A 15,090-nucleotide genomic window follows, 5' to 3' on the forward strand; every position below is an offset into this window, starting at 1 on the left:
TTATGAGTGAAAAATTTGAAGTCAATCGGAATTATTTTGGTATGAATCGTTATTAGTTTTAAAATTCGGAAGTTCATAAGTTCATTAGGCTTGAATCAATGTGCGATTCGTGGTTCTAGTGTTATTTGATGTGATTTGACGCTTAGCGAGTTCGTATGATGTTTTAGGACTTATTGGTATATTTGATTGAGGTCATGTAGGGCTCGGGTGTGATTCGAACCATGTTCGTGTCACGACCCAAAACCCCAACCTGTCGTGATGGCACCTATCTCGATACTAGGTAAGCTGATAATCTCAATAAACTACAATTTCTTTTAAGTTTGAAAATATAATATTTAAATAAAATTCACAAATCTTACGAATACCGATACAATCACTCCCAAAACCTGGTGTCACTGAGTATATGAGCATCTAATTATGAATACAAGTTTGAGACCAAATACAGTAAATAAGAAGATAGGGAAGGAGAGACAAGGTCTACGAAATATGGCAGCTACCTTAGGATCTCCGAAAAATCAGCTGCGCGGAAGAATCAATACCCGCTATATCCAGGAACACCTGGATCTGCACACGAAGTGCAGGGTGTAGTATGGGTCAACCAACTCAGCAAGTAACAATAATAAATAAAGAACTGAAGATAGTGACGAGCTACACAGTTATAGTTCACTTTCAGTAATTCCAACAAAGAATAGACATGCATTCAAATTCGGTAGTTTAAGTCAAATCAATTTATACAATTCAATTTCATGTAATCCGGATATAAATCCTTCAGAGATTTTATAACAATGACAGATAGCAGCCAAGTGCAACAACAAATGCAAACAAGTACAGCCTCTCAGGCAACAGTCACTCAACTCATCACAACAGCTCAACCACTCGGCTCTCGGCCCTCAGCACTCACAGTCAATTGGTACCCGCGCTTACTGGGGTGTACAGACTCCGGAGGGGCTCCTACAACCCAAACGTTATAATCTGCACGGCCAACTCACGTGCTGCACAGACAACTCACGTGCCATAGTATCAATATCTGGATCAGCACGGCCAACTCACGTGTTGCACAGACAACTCAGCTATAGTATCAATATCTCATAATCAGACCCTCACTCAGTCATAAATCTCTCCAGTCTCTCAAGCTCTTAATAATCATGAAATCAGCCCAAACAACAATGATATGATGCATCAACAATGAACAATAGAGACTGAGATAAAATAAATAAGTAAATTGTGACTGAGTACCAAACAATAATTTAGCGGATAATTCAACATGTACACGACCGTTGTGGGACTCAGCAGTACCAACATATAGCCTAAACATAATTTCTAACATACCTTACAGTCAAATTTCCACAACACATAGAGAGCATATAGCTAACAACAAGATATTCAACTTTTCAGTTTCACGGGATGGACCAAGTCGCAATCCCCTCGGTGCATGCCCACACGCCTGTCACCTAGCATGTGCGTCACCTCCAAAGTAATCACATGATACCAAACCCTCAAGACTAGATTTAAAATTGTTACTTACCTCAAAGTGTGAAATTCTTTACTCTGCTATGCCTTTGCCTCGCAAAACGGCCTCCGAATGCCTTGAATCTAGTCACAAATAATTCGTTTCAGTCAATAAAATTTATTGGAATTAATTCCATAAGAAAATACTAATTTTCCATAAAAATCCAAAATTTAGCTCAAAAATTGCCCGTGGGGCCCATGTCTCAGAACCCGACAAAAGTTACAAAATTCGAAAGCTCATTCAATCACGAGTCTACCTATACCAATTTTACCAAAATCCGACCTCAACTTGATCCTTAAATATACAAATCTTATTTCCAACTTTCTAAGTTCAAATCTCCGATTTACACCTCAAAATCATATAATCTAGTCGTATTATTCAATGATAATTCAATATTATGGAGTAGAAATGATCACAAGGGACTTACCTAAAGTTTTCCTTGAAAATCTATCAAAAATCGCCTCTTTATAATTCTGCCCAGGCAGCCCTCGGTACTGCCTCGATTTTGGCCTTCGATCGTGGTCCTCGATCCTGAGCATCGATTCTGACCCTCGATCCTGGCCCTCGATTATGGACTTCGACCCTGCCTTCGATCCGGCCTTTTATCATTGATTCGATACTGGCTCGATCATGGGAGATTCTGGGCTCACTTCTCAGCTCGATTTTGGGTGAAGGAATTTGCAGCAGCTATTTTAATCCATTTTTTGATCCGTTAACCATCCAAGACTCACCCGAGACCCTCGGGACCTCAACCAAATATACCAACAAGTCCTAAAATATCATACGAACTTAGTCGAGTATTTAAATCACATCCAACAACACTAAAAACACGAATCACATATAGATTCAAGCCTAATAAACTTTGAAACTTTCCATTTCTATAAACAACGTCGAAACCTATCAAATCACATCCGATTGACCTCAAATTTTGCACACAAGTCATAAATGACATAACAGACCTATTAAAATTTTCAGAATCGAATTTCGACCCTGATATCAAAAAGTCAACCCCCGGTCAAACTTTCCAAAAATTCAACTTTCGGCATTTCAAGCCTAATTCCTCTACGGACCTCAAAAAAAAAATTGGACATGCTCCTAAGTCCAAAATCACCATACAAAGCTATTGAAATCATAAAAATTCAGATCCGAGGTCGTTTACACATAAGTCCATATCCGAAAAACTTTTCTATCTTAAAATTTTCAATTATGAGACTAAGTGTCTTGTTTTACTCTAAATTCCTTTCGGACCCGAACTAACTAACCCGATAAGTCATAAATTAATTGTAAGGCATAAATTAAACAGTAAATGAGAGAACGGGGTTATAATATTCAAAACGACCAGCCGGGTCGTTACATTCTCCCCCTCTTAAACGAGTTTAGAATAATACCTGGAGTCTCAAATAGGTGTGGATATTTGTTCCGCATCTCCTGCTCAATCTCCCAAGTAGCTTCTCCGACTGGCTGGCCTCTCTACTATACCTTCACTGATGCTATGTTCTTTGACCTCAACTTTCGAACCTGCTGGTCTAAAATAGCTACGGGCTCCACATCATAAGTCAAATTACCGTTCAGGTGTACTGTACTGAAATCCAGAATATGAGACGGATCCCCGACATACTTTCGGAGCATGGATACATGGAACACTGGATGAACATCTAATAGACTAGGTGGCAAAGCAAGTTCATAAGCCATCTCTCCAATTTTCTTAAGTATCTCAAAAGGCCCAATATACCGAGGGCTCAACTTGCTTTTCTTCCTGAACCTCAACACACCCTTCATGGGTGAAATCTTGAGCAGAACCTTCTCCCCAACCATGTAAGTAACATCACGGACCTTCCTGTCGGTATAACTCTTCTGCCTAGACTGCGTCGTGCGAAGCCGTTCCTGAATCACTTTGACCTTCTCTAAAGCATCCTGAACCAAGTCAGTACCCAATATTCTAGCCTTACCCGGCTCAAACCAACCCACCGGGGACCGGCACCGTCTCCCATACAAAGCCTCATACGGAGCCATCTGAATACTTCACTGGTAGCTATTATTGTAAGCAAACTCCGCGAGTGGCAGAAATTGATCCCAAGAACCCCCAAAATCAATGACACAAGAGCATAACATATCCTCCAATATCTGAATAGCGCGCTCGAAATGTCCGTCCGTCTGAGGGTGAAATGATGTACTCAATTGAACCTGTGTGCCCAATTCTCGCTGCACTGCTCTCCAAAACTGTGATGTAAACTGCGTGCCCTGGTCTGGAATGATGGACACTGGCACACCGTGTAGGCGAACAATCTCGCGAATATAAATCCCAGCCAACCGCTCCGAAGAATAATTAATACCAACTGGAATAAAATGCGCAGATTTGGTCAACCGATCTACTATCACCCAAACAACATCAAACTTTCTCAAAGTCCGTGGAAGCCCACTATGAAGTCCATGGTAATACGCTCCCATTTTCACTCCGAAATTTCAAGCCTCTGAAGTAATCCTCAAGGTCTTTGATGCTCGTACTTTATCTGTTGACAATTTAAACACTGAGCTACAAATCCAACTATATCTTTCTTCATTCGCCTCCACCAATAGTGCTGCCTCAAATCCTGATACATCTTCGCGACGCTTGGATGAATAGAGTACTGCGAACTGTGAGCTTCCTGGAGAATCAGCTCACGCAAACCATCTATATTAGGCACACATAGTATGTCATGCATGCGTAATACACCGTCATATCCAATAGTGACTTCCTTGGCGTCACTGTGCTGAACCGTGTCCTTAAGGACAAGCAGATGTGGATCATCATACTAGCGCTCTCTGATGCAATCATATAAAGAAGACGGAGAAACCACACAAGCCAAAACTCGATTCGGCTTGGAAATATCCAATCTAACAAACTGGTTGGCCAAGGCCTGAACGTCCAATGCTAAAGGCCTCTCTATTACCGGTAAGTGTGCTAAACTGCCTAAACTCTCCGCCTTACGACTCAAGGCATCGTCCACTACATTGGCCTTTCTGGGATGATAGAGAATGGTGATATCATAATCCTTAAGCAACTCTAACCACCTACGGTGCCGCAAATTAAGATCCTTATATTTAAACAAATATTGTAGACTCCGATGATCGGTATATACCTCACATTAGATACCGTACAAGTAATGCCTCCAAAATTTTAAGGCATCAACAATAGCTGCTAACTCAAGGTTGTGGACTAGATAATTCTTCTCATGTACCTTTAACTGTCTGGACGCATAGGCAATCACCCTACCGTCTTGCATAAGCACTGCGCCGAGACCTATACGCGATGCGTCACAATACACATTATAAGACTTTGAACCTGTAGGCAACACAAATACTGCGGCTGTAGTCAAAGCTGTTTTAAGCTTTTGAAAGCTCTCTTAACACTCATCCGACCACCTGAACGGAGCACCTTTCTGGGTCAATTTAGTCATGGGTGATGCATTAGACGACAATCCCTCCACAAAACGGCGATAATAACCGGCCAAGCCGAGAAAACTCCGAATCTCCGTAACTGAAGATGGTCTGGGCCAACTCTAAACTGCCTCTATTTTCTTCGGATCCACCTTAATTCTTTCACTGGACACTATATGTCCCAAGAATGCCACTGAATTAAGCCAGAACTCACACTTAGAGAATTTGGCATAAAGTCTCTCATCTCTCAGCCTCTGTAATACAATACCCAAGTGTTGTGCATGCTCCTCCTGTCTACGTGAGTACACCAGAACATCATCAATAAATACTACGACAAATAAATCAAGATATGGCTGGAATACACTATTCATCAAATGCATAAATGCTGCTGGGGCATTGGTTAGCCCAAATGACATCACAAGAAATTCATAGTGGCCATAACGAGTTCTGAATGCCGTCTTTAGAATATTCGAATCTCGAATTTTCAACTGGTGATACTCCGATCTCAAATCAATTTTAGAGAACACCCTCGCTCCCTAAAGCTGGTCAAATAAGTCATCAATACGCGGCAAAGGATATTTATTCTTGATTGTAACCTTGTTCAACTGCCTATAATCAATGCACAATCCGCATAGTACCATCTTTCTTCTTCACAAACAGAACCGGTGCACCCCAAGGTGACACACTAGGCCTAATAAACCCATTTTCAAGGAGTTTCTAAAGTTGCTCTTTCAATTCTTTTAACTCAGCTGGTGCCATACGATATGGAGGAATAGAAATGGGCTGAGTGCCCTGCACCAAGTCAATACCAAAATCAATATTCCTGTCGGGTGGCATACCTGACAGATCTGCAGGAAATATATCCGAAAAGTCTCGCACGACCGGTACTGAATCAATAATAGGAGTATCTGCATCAATATCTCTCACAAAGTCCAAATTTGACAAGCACCCCTTTCCAACCATACGTTGGGCCTTCAAATAGGAAATTACCCTGCTAGGAACAAGATCTAGAGAACCCCTCCATTCAACCTTTGGCAACCCCGGCATCGCCAATGTCACGGTTTTTGCGTGACAGTCCAGAATAGCATGACATGGAGACAACCAATCCATACTCAGGATTACATTGAAATCAACCATACCGAGTAATAAGAGATCAACCCTAGTCTCCAGTTCCCCAATAGTTACCACACACGACTGATACACACAGTCCACAATAATAACATTACCCACCGGTGTAGATACACAAACAGGTGAAACTAAGGACTCACAGGGCATATCCAGATAATGAGCAAAATACGATGATACATATGAATAAGTGGAACCAGGGTCAAATAATATAGAAGCCTCCTTGTGGCACACTGAAACAATACTTGTGATCACTACATTTGAAGCAACAACATCTGGCTTGGAAGGAAAAGTATAGAATCGGGCCTGACCGCCACCTGATCGGCCTCCCCCTCTTGGGCGACCCCTAGCTGCCTGACCCCCACCCCGAGCTGGCTGGGCGGGTGGTGGAACTACTGGTGTTGGTGCCGTTAGTCGAGGACTCTGCTGTGGAGCTCCACTCAACAGCCTAGGACACTCTCTCTTGAAATGACCAAATTCCCCGCACACGAAACAACCCCTACTCTGACGGAATTATTGCTCCTGATATCTCGAGAAATTACCTGTAGAAGCCTGAGCGGACGAGGCATGATGAGAACTCTACGCTGGCAGTGCACTGAATAAAGACTGGCCTGAGTGAGAATTGTAAGAACTGTGGCTAGCTGATGCACCATGATGAGCTGGACAACCCGTCTGAGCGTGTCTGTAAGAACGACCCCAACCACGGTAAAACTGACCCCCTGAAGGAACACCGTTGTAATCACCTGGACCACGAGGCCTCTTAGCCTCTCTCTCTCCACGTTCCTGGCTACGAACCATCTCTATCTGCCGAGCAATGTCAACTACCTCATCAAAAGTAGCACCAGATACTCTCTCCCTAGTCATAAGTAACCGCAGCTGATATGTGAGGCCATCAACGAACCTCCTAATCCTCTCCCTATCAGTGGGAACCAACCAGACTGCGTGACGAGCTAACTCAGAAATCTCATCTCGTACTGCGTCACGGATATATCACCCCGGCGAAGCTGCTCAAACTGTCTGCGCAACTCCTCTCTGCGGGACTGAGGCACGAACTTCTCCAAAAAGACTATGGAGAACTACTGCCAAGTAAGGGGTGTTGCACCAACAGGCCTACGCCTCTCGTAAGTTTCCCACCATCTGAGTGCAGCCCCAGAAAACTGAAAAATAGTGAATGAGACCCGGCTGGTCTCCAGAATACCCATTGTCCGAAGCATCCGTTGACACCTATCCAGAAAACTCTGAGCATCCTCTGACTCAGTACCGCTAAATGGTAGAGGTCGAAGCCTCTCAAATCTCTCAAGTCTCCTCTGCTCATCATCTGCCATAACAGGAACTACCGGGACTTGAACAACTGCAACCGGCTGGGCTGGTAGTGCCCCCGGTATCTGAAGTCCCTGTACTACCTGGTCTGGAGTATGGGAAACATAGGTATGAGTACCTCCCCCGGCCTGAGAAGTAGAAGGTGCGGCCTGAGCCGAAACCACCTAATCAAGACTAGTGCAAGCTGTCAATATCTAGGCCAAAGTCTCCTGAAGGCCTGGAATCTCAATGGGCACAGCTGGTGCCTGAGATGGTCTTGTCGGCTCAGCTATATTTGGAATCTGCTCCTGACCTGGAGCAACTAGTGGTACTACATATACGGGTCCAACTGTGGTATGAGCTACACCTCGACCTCTACCTCGGCCCCGACCTCTACCACGGCCCCGGCCTCTCGCGACCAAAACTGGTGGCTGGCCGTCCAATCCGGTAGTACGTGTCCTCATCATCTGTGAGAGAATAGAATAACAGAGATTTAGTTTCCGGAATCAACAAATCCGCACAACAGAATACAAGAAAGTAAAATTTTCCTAAGGGTTCTACAGCCTCTCGAAGATAAGTACAGACGTCTCTGTACCGATCCGCAAGACTCTACTAAACTTGCTAATGACTCGTGAGACCTATGTAACCTAGGCTCTGATACCAACTTCTCACGACCCAAAATCCCAACCTGTCGTGATGGCGCCTATCTCGATACTAGGCAAGTCGATAATCTAAATAAACCACAATTTCTTTTAAGTTTAAAAATATAATATTTAAATAAAATCCACAAATCTTACGAATACCGATACAATCACTCCCAAAACCTGGTGTCACCAAGTACTATCTAATTATGAATACAAGACTGAGACCAAATACAGTAAATAAGGAGATAGGGAAGGAGAGGCAAGGTCTGCGAAATACGACAGCTACCTGAGGATCTCCGAAAAATCAGCTACGCGAAAGAATCAACACCCGCTATGTCCAGGAACACTTGGATCTGCACACGAAGTGCAGGGTGTAGTATGAGTATAACCAACTCAGCAAGTAACAATAATAAATAAAGAACTGAAGATAGTGACGAGCCACACAGTTATAGTTCACTTTCAGTAATTCCAACAAAGAATAGACATGCTTTCAAATTAGGCAGTTTAAGTCAAATCAATTTATATAGTTCAATTTCATGTAATCTGGATATAAATCCTTCAGAGATTTCACAACAATGACATATAGCAGCCAAGTGCAACAAAAAATGCAAGCAAGTATAGCCTCTCAGGCAACAGTCACTCAACTCATCACAACAGCTCAACCACTCGGCCCTCGGCTCTCGGCCCTCAGCACTCACACTCAATGGGTACCCGCGCTCACTGGGGTGAACAAACTCCAGAGGGGCTCCTACAACTCAAGCGCTATAATCTGCACAGCCAACTCACGTGTTGCACGGACAACTCACGTGCCATGGTATCAATATCTGGATCCGCACGGCCAACTCACGTGCTGCACAGATGAATCATGTGCTATAGTATCAATATCCCACAATCAGGCCCTCGGCCTCATTCAGTCATAAATCTCTCCAGGCTCTCAGGCTCTCAATAATCATAAAATTAGCCCAAACAACAATGATATGATGCATCAATAATGAACAATAGAGACTGAGATAAAATAAATAAGTAAACTGTGACTGAGTACCAAACAATAATTTAGTAGATAATTCAACATCTACACGACCTATGTGGGTCCAAGCAGTACCAATATATAGCCTAAACATGATTTCTAACATGCCTTACAGTCAAATTTCCACAACACATAGAGAGCATATAGCTAACAACAAGATATTCAACTTTTCAGTTTCACGGGGCGGACCAAGTCACAATCCCCTCGGTGAACGGTCACACGCATGTCAAAAGTAATCACATGATACCCAAAATTCAGGGTGTCATACCCTCACGACCAGATTTAAAACTGTTACTTACCTCAGAGTGTGAAATTCTTTACTCTGCTATGCCTTTGCCTCTCAAAACGGCCTTCGAATGCCTCGAATCTAGTTACAAATAATTCGTTTAAGTCAATAAAATTTATTGAAATTAATTCCATAAAAAAAAACTAATTTTCCATAAAAATTATCCGAAATTTAGTTCAAAAATTGCCTGTGGGGCCCACGTCTCGGAACCCGACAAAAGTTACAAAATCCGACAGCTCATTCAACCACGAGTCTACCCATACTAAATTTACCAAAATCCAACCTCAACTTGACTCTCAAATCTACAAATATTATTTCCAACTTTCTAAGTTCAAATCTCCGATTTACACCTTAAAATCATGTAATCTAGTCAAATTATTCAATGATAATTCAATATTATGGAGTATAAATGATCACAAGGGACTTATCTCAAGTTTTTCTTGAAAATCTATCAAAAATCGCCTCTCCTTAAGCTCTAATTTGTCAAAAATGGCGAATCGGACGAAGTCCCCTGCTTTATAATTCTGCCCAGACAACCCTCGGTACTGCCTCGATCTTAGCCTTCGATCGTGGTCCTCGATCCTGGGCCTCGATCTTGGTCCTCGATTCTGACCCTCGATCCTGGCCCTCGATCATGGCTTTCGACCTTGCCTTCGATCCGGCCTTTGATCGTTGCTTCGATACTGGCTCGATCATGGTAGATTTTGGGCTCGCTTCTAAGCTCGATTTTGGGCTCGATTCTGGGAGAAGGAATTTGCAGCGGAAGGAAATTGCAACAACTATTTTAGTCCACTTTTTAATCCGTTAACCATCTGAGACTCACCCGAGGCCCTCGGACTTCAACCAAATATATCAACAAGTCCTAAAACATCATACGAACTTAGTCGAGTCTTCAAATCACATCCAACAATACTAAAAACACGAATCACACATAGATTCAAGTCTAATAAACTTTGAAACTTTCCATTTCTACAAACAATGCTGAAACCTATCAAACCACGTCCGATTGACCTCAAATTTTGCACACAAGTCATAAATGACATAACAGACCTATTAAAACTTTCAAAATCAGATTTCGACCCCGATATCAAAAGTCAACCCCCCGGTCAAACTTCCCAAAAATTTAACTTTCGGCATTTCAAGCCTAATTCCTTTACGGACCTCAAAAAAGATTTTTCGGACACGCTCCTAAGTCCAAAACCACCATATAGAGCTATTGGAATTAAATAAATTCAGATCCAAGGTCGTTTACACATAAGTCCACATTCGGGCAACTTTTCTATCTTAAAATTTTTAATTATGAGACTAAGTGTCTCATTTCACTCCGAATTCCTTTCGGACCCGAACCAACTAACCCGATAAGTCATAAATTAATTGTAAGGCATAAATTGAGTAGTAAATGAAGAACGAGGTTATAATATTCAAAATGACCGGCTGGGTCATTACAGTTCGGCGCATTTCGGAACTTGAAGACTGCTAATTTCTGCTGGTGCTGGTTTCCTTGTACGCGTTTGCGAAGAGTATTTTAGGCAAGTGAGGATTTGTTCTTCGCGTTTGTGAAGAGAGAAATGCGCTCGCGAACGTCTGAGAAAATTTTTCATCACGGTCACAATGAAGAGCTCGCGTTCGCGTAGAAGGTAAAGGCACGCTTGGGCACCAGGCCCTAAGCCTTCGCATTTGCAGTTAGGGGGACGTGTTTGCGTAGGCAAAGCTCTGCGAAGCATCGCGTTCGCGGGGGATACTCTGCATTCGAGTAAGAGGATTTCTGGGCAACTGAGTTTTGCGCTTCGCAAACGCAAGGCACTTTTCGAGTTCGCGAAGGAGGACGTCTCGGCAAAATAGAAAATATCAAAAACGAGGGTCGGAGTTATTTTTCATAATTTGACCTTGGGAGCTCAGATCGAGACGATTCTTGGAGGGATTTTCAAGAAAGTTATTGAGGTAAGTTATTCTAACTCGGATTTGGTTAAATTACATAAATATATCATTGTTTTCATCATTTAATTAGTGATTTGAGTTGGAAAATGGAGAAATTTGTTAGAAATTTCGTAGGCTTTAATTAAGGATTTGAAGGTCGAGTTGTGATAGGATTTGAGTAATTTTGATATGGTTGGACTCGTGGTCGAATGGATGTTCGGATTTTATAATTTTGGTCGGGTTTCGAGACGCAGGTCCGGGTTGACTTTTTTGAGTTGACTTTTTATTTCTTTGCAAAGATCGTAACTTTATGATTCAAAATAGTTTCCTACAGCTTATATTTATAGTATGAAGTTGTTTTGCCTAGAATCGAGCCGTTCGAAGTTGGATAATCGAGGAAAAGGCCTACTAGTGGGTTGAATTAGCGTGTTTTGAGATAAGTGTCTTGCCTAACTTTATGTCGGGGAATTACCCCTTAGGATTGAGATAAGTGTCTTGCCTAACTTTGAGATAAGGTGGGCTTGATACGCGTGGCTAGTAGAAGAATTATTAGAAACCACGCGATGTGATAAAGTGGGCTAAAATGCGGGATGTTATTTCGGAAAAATAGTTTTCAAAACTAAATGCAAGGCTCCCGAGGTGATATAAGGAAAAACTGTGAACTATTCATGTAATTTAAGACTATGAGGCGGTACATCGGTAGTGACTCTTGTTGGTATTTCTCTACTGCTGCACTTGTATTTGGTTGTTTTATTTCCTTAGCATATCATTCCTTATTTTCTTCGTGTTACATTATTTGCTTTAGTTCCATGTAGCTAACCTTGATATATTATTTGTTGTTTCAATTTCATTGCTTTCATTACTACACTGACATACACTTGTACAATTTTATTTTATTTATTCTAGTAGGGCCCTAACCTGACCTCGTCACTGCTCTATCGAGGTTAGATTTGGCATTTACTTGGTTCCTTTGTGGTGTACTCATGCTAAGTTTCTGCACATCTTTTTGTGCCGATCCAGGTACCTCCTATCAGCTTAGGTACTAGCGAGAACTCAACTTCGGAGACTTCAAGGTATACCCACCGGTATCCGCAGGCCTCAGAGTCCCCCTTTACCTAGACTATTATGTTTTCCTTATCCTGTATAGACATTGATGTATAGGATTATTCAGTACTACTATTTAGTGCTTATGAATTGTATTCGCCGGGTTATGGGAAAATGTATATACTGAGTTGCAGAGTTTCTTTATGTTAAATTATTAAGTATTTGAGAGTTATTTGTCATTTCAGATATATTCCGTAGGCTTACCTAATCTTAGCGACTATGTGCCATCACGACATCCTGCGGAGGGAATTAGGATGGTGAAAAATATTTCTTTTTTTAATAAAAAAAGGAAAAAAAATGCTATTGAAATTGTGAAGCTCAATATCTAGTAGAAGAAACTTGAAAGAGAAACATGGGGATAAGCGTTAGAATTAGTTGAAACATAAGCACATAATACAAACCATCCAAATTTACAGTCTAATGATATGAGAAGTCTCTCACATAATAAGGTTGATTCCAATTACATTTTAGTATATATCCTTCTCCCTTCCCTTTTCTGCTTTATGCTATCGATGCATGCATCTTTTTCTGATTGTAAAATTATTACTTTTAAAAAAAAAACGCAATCAAGGAAGTATTATTAATACAAATGAATCCTTAATTTTGTTGTACACGTGGTTAAATTATCGTCAATTTTGTCCTATTTAATTGGAGTTTTATTATTGAAGCTACAAGTTGAGATGACTACTAGTATTATAACCACTTAAAATCTCAATTGATAATCTTGAATTGGTTATAAAGAAAAACACCGATATAGAGACCGACAGATCAAGACGTTGAGGTTTACGTTTTAATATTAAAAAACAAACATATAAATTTGATGATCTTGAAAAAGAAATGCAAGTGGAAGATCGTTTGTAACATGAGATTATCCATTTATCAATATTTATTTGATCTATGCTAATTATGCTTCCGTATTAGTCGAGACTGTCTTATTTTTTATTTTTCAAATTACATAATAGAAGAGGCTTGAAGCTGAAACATATATATGAGCACATGGTACAAGTTTTCATTGCAAAACATTGAACGATAAGTTGGTAAACCTATATATCTACGGTAGATGTACTAAACAATTAAAAACATACATATACACGTCAGAAAATTGTAGTTAGTAAAATACTGGCGGCTCCTAAATGCAAGATTTGTTGTTTATTAGATGTCTCACGTCTGCAACTAGGCGGAGTTATAGTATTATATACACACTTGGATAAGTTATTACTAGTTTTTGCTTATGCATTAAATATTTAATTATAAACTCAGTGATTAATTTAATCATTAATTTGGCTTTTTCAAAATAAAATTAGTCATGAGGTACTCTGCTTAGTGGTAAATTAGCTATTAAAAAAAGAAGATAAATTATGTTTTAATCGACAAATTCATAATCCAAAATTTTAAATTCTGGCTCTGACTATATATATATATACGACTTCACCATTTAAAACATGCATGCATTATTAGAATTTAGAAAAAGAAAGAATGAGACTTTGGGATATATCTATGTAGAAGCTGTCTTATTAAAGAAAGACATGACAAGTGAACATTGATTCACCACAAATTTGTGTGGAGCTATCTCTTACATTGATAATGCTTATAAATCTGCCCACCTAATAAGACCTTATCAACGATCATCTTTTTTCTTTTTCCTTTTTTCTATTCAGTAGTCAACACTACCATTTCTACCACAGTTAATTAAATTTTATTGATGGTAGCTCTTCCAAGTTCTAAGTGTCACTTGAAGTTGGAATGTAGAAACTGGCCACTAAATTAGTTAGCTTTTGCTACTATCTTTTGGGTGACCTTCATGCAATTTTTTATTTGTCTAGAAGAAAGCAACTACTAGGGATGGCAAGTGGCGTGGCGGGTGCGGGTACGGGTGCGGGTGCTGGGCATGTTTTCTCTTAATCCGTAAAATTTTAATCCGCCCCGCCCGCATAGCAGTTACACCCGCGTTCACTCGCCCGGCCTGTATCCACACACGCCTCTACCCGCCCCGCCTAATTTTTTTTTTTTTTGGTTAGTTTTAATTTTTTTAATCTTTTGACTGGATTTTTTTGTATACTTTTACGATATATACTCATGCTATTTATTAATTTTATAAATTACGGAAAGCTTCATCTATGGAAAGAAGAAGATAAGATACTTACGGAATTAAATCTGGCACATATGCAATAAAAGTTACTTAACAAAATTCTTTGATATCATAATACCTCTTTGTTTTTTTTAACTTTTTATATTTGATAAAAGTATATATGTTATTTTACCCTATTCAAGCTTTTACATTAGAAATACAAAAAATCTCTGTCATGATTAATTAATAGATATTTTTCTTTTTGTTAATCAGTAGTCACGACTCGTGTACTTGAGCAAAATAAGGGATAACACTTTGATAAAAAAAGGATTTTTAATTAATTAATAATCATGTGTTAGATAATACATTACCAAAACATGTCATAATAGAATAAAAACTTGACGTGCAAGCGTTGGGTTCAAAGCTCAAACAATATAAAACTTTATTTTGCTTCAATATATTATATGGAATCAATTTCATCTTCAGAAAATCAGAAAATTGAGTTTTCTTCTTTGATGAAGTTTTTAAACCCGCACCCGCATAGATTTAAATTTTTTTTTTTATTTCGGGCCGCCCCGCCCCGCCCCCGCATATATTTAAACCCGCACCGTCCTGCATGTGTCTAAACCAACACTGATCCGCACTCGCACCGCCCAATTGTCATCCCTAACAACTAGATTAATAGTGCAGTTA

Source organism: Nicotiana tomentosiformis, chromosome 3 (genome assembly GCF_000390325.3).
Source record: "Nicotiana tomentosiformis chromosome 3, ASM39032v3, whole genome shotgun sequence".
Taxonomy (NCBI): Eukaryota; Viridiplantae; Streptophyta; class Magnoliopsida; order Solanales; family Solanaceae; genus Nicotiana; species Nicotiana tomentosiformis.